This window comes from Fukomys damarensis, unplaced genomic scaffold (genome assembly GCF_012274545.1).
Source record: "Fukomys damarensis isolate Sample0158 unplaced genomic scaffold, DMR_v1.0_HiC HiC_scaffold_21, whole genome shotgun sequence".
NCBI lineage: Eukaryota > Metazoa > Chordata > Mammalia > Rodentia > Bathyergidae > Fukomys > Fukomys damarensis.
This window is the reverse complement of record NW_022900933.1, coordinates 185,608-188,741: the sequence shown is the minus strand read 5'-3', so window position 1 is coordinate 188,741 and position 3,134 is coordinate 185,608. Positions and strand designations below refer to the sequence as shown.

General features: G+C 39.8%; 1 protein-coding gene across 1 annotated transcript in view; it reads left to right on the top strand.

Moving 5' to 3' along the window:
- Positions 1–3,134, top strand: part of Tbpl2 (TATA-box binding protein like 2) — a 27,536-nt gene that overhangs the window by 24,167 nt on the left and 235 nt on the right. The gene's annotated exons all lie outside the window — the stretch shown is intronic.

Sequence of the window (3,134 nt, the reverse complement as noted above, 5' to 3'; positions counted from 1 at the left end):
ACTATATATTATATATAATTATATATATGCTCTTGGTCTCTTTTACTTCTCTTTTCCCTCCCCCCATCTCTATTCCTTTATTTATTGCTTCTCCAACTCACCTCACAATCTGTTTTCTACAAAACCAGTCTCCTGAGAAACTAAAACTTTAGGGCAGTGACTAAAATCTCCTGAGGCTTAAAAGGGTTTTTTTCTGCCCTAAAGGTACAGCTTTTCTCTTATCTGTCCACATCTCACCCTCTTCCCCACCCTACATCATTCAGTGGAGGACCACAAATAGTAAATTCTTTGGTGATGAGTAATTTTTGCCTGTGTCTCTCAAAAGAAGAATGTAAATTTATTTTCCTCTTCAGTCTTTGAAGTTTTTGGTTTGTTTTGTTTTCAAGACAGGATCTTGCTATATAGTTCAGATTGGCCTTGAACTTACTATTTAGGTCTGTCTGGCCTCAGACTCAGCAATCCTCCTATCTCAGCCTCCATATGCCATCACAGGAGTCTAATTGAAATTTTGAGGGGAATTCACACATAAATATAATCACTTTAAAGTCTTGTTCCATGGCATTTGGTACGTTGTGTGGATTACAAATATACCACCACCTCTGTTTAAAACATTTTCCCATGCTCTAAAATAAAACCCAGAATCAGCTGGATGTGGTGACACATGTGTATAATCACAGTATGCGGGAAGGCTGAGGCAGGAGGACTGCAAGTGCAAGAGCAGCAACTGAGTGGCTTAGTGATACCTTGTCTAAAATAAAAATTAAAAACTGGTTGGGGATTTACTTCAGTGAGAGATCCTGAGTTCAGTGTCCAGTAGTGAAGGAATAATAACAAAAATACAGGCTCTCATCAAACAGCCATTCCATATTTCCCTCTTTCCCTAGACCCCTGGAAATAGCAGTCTTGATTTTCTCTATGTATTTACCTATATAAATATTATATATACTATAAATGGAATCATGTATCTTGTCTCTTTTCATTCAGCCTGTGTTTGAGATTCATCCCTGTTGCAGCATGTGTCTGTATTCCATTCCTTTTTATGGCTATTATTGTAGGAATATACTAAATATTTTTATCCATTTATGTGTTGAGTGGGGCACCTGGGCCATTTCTACCCTCTGGTTACTATGAATAGAGCTGCACTGAAAATTTCAGTTACAGTGGACCCTTGATTGGTACCTGAGGGCTGGTTGTAACTCAAGTTGGTTGTAAGTCAACATAGTTGAGATCTGGATGTTTACCTCGGTACTTGCTACAGATAAAAAGAGACAGATGAATCTTTCATTAACTTAATTAACCCAAGTTGTTCATACATCAGGCCAGTAATAACTTGAGGGTCCCCTGTGCTTGTTTGGGGAGCGTATTCAGCTGGAGCCTGTGCAGGAGCAGAAGGGCCAATCGTGTAGTAACTCTGACTCCTTAAACAGCCACCTAATTCTTTTCCATTTTCCACGCTCATCAGGATTGTGCACATTGTTGCTGTCACTTTTCTATTTTAAAATAAAAGTATATAATAGCTCATCCTTGATTCTGAATTCTGATTTGTCTGCTTCTCACAAATGTATCTGCCTCTTGGTATTTTTCTCTCCTCCATTCTGTTGGGCTTAAATTAGATAGCCAGATAACCACTTCTCAAATTATTCAATTTTGTAGTTCTGTTCTGTTTTTTGTTGTGGTACTGGAGATTAAAGCCAGGGCCTTTGCACTGAGCTACATCTACAGCCCTTTTAAAAATCTGAGGCAGGGCCTCTCTAGGTCCCAAGGTTGTGTGGATTGGGTTTGAATTTGGGATCATCCTGGCTCAGGCTTCTAGAGTGCTAGGATTACAGGCATGCATCACCATACCTGGTTTAAGGAAAACATCTTAATCACCTTTAGCTATTTTCCATGTTTCCTCATGCTGACAGTTTTCACAGTCCTCTCATTAACCTCCTTCATTCTTTGCTTCCTGCCCCTTAAATGCCAGATAATCATTTCTGATCTGTGGGCAGCTTGCCAGTCCACACTGCTCAGCACAATCTATCCACATACCTCTGAAGCAGAGGGAGTAATGTTGAAAGTTGGTAGTGAGAGATGAGGGGGAACGGACAGCACTTCTCAGTTGTGGAGGCTATCTCATGTTTCCATCCCTGCAACTCCCAGATAAGTATGCTAAAAAAACCCTTGAAACTCAAGGCTCTATAGTTACAGCTTTTCAGGGTACAGCTTCTCCCTCTAATGCTTTCCCATATGCTAATTTTTTTTCAATAAGTTTACTGGTACTTTTTAGGTATACAGTACACTTACATACATCATTGCGATCTTGTACCTTTACATGACAGACCTTGGTTCTTATTTTTTCCCCATATCCCTGCCCTCCTTCCACCCTTCCCTATTTAGAAAGACTTTATTTCCATTTTTTCATTTTCTCATATTTTTTCTTGTCCCTTATTTCCTTTCTCCTACCCTTCCCACTTCCCCTACTCCTTTAGCCCCTTTCTTCCTATTTCACATTGTCAGTTATACAATTTGAACCTTATTTGCACTTTCAGTTTTTCACACCAGAGAAATTATTTGATATTTACATATGTGTGTCCTATTTATTTCACTTAACCATATGCTAAAATTTAAAGCTCTGGAAGAGTTGCATGTTGTCTAAATCTGTTAGTATTAGGGAATCAAGATGTTAACTAGACATGAATGAATTACAGAGTCCTTCTGGTAGAACCCACAGGTGCTGAAGTTACTCTGGGATTATGTTTGTAGCACACTTAGTGATAACACCCCATATTTCATATGAGAACTATGCTGGGCATGGTGGTGAGCACCTGTAATCCCAGCACCCAGGAGGCTAAGGCAGGAGGATTGCTGTGAGTTCCAGCCCAGCCTGGACTACATAGCGGGACCCTGTCTCAAAAAATGAAACAAACAAACAAAAAATATGAGCACCGTATGGCTAAAGTCAATACCCACAGAGTGAATACTGAAAAACTCTGGATGTATGTTTTGTAGAAAAATGGCTACAATAGCCAGGTACGGCTAAAGCAATATCATTGTATTAAAAGTGACTGGAGAGGGCTGCAGGTATCAGCCCAATGGTAGAGTATGTGAAAGTACTAGCATGTGTGAGGCCTTGGGTTTGATCCCAGTACTGT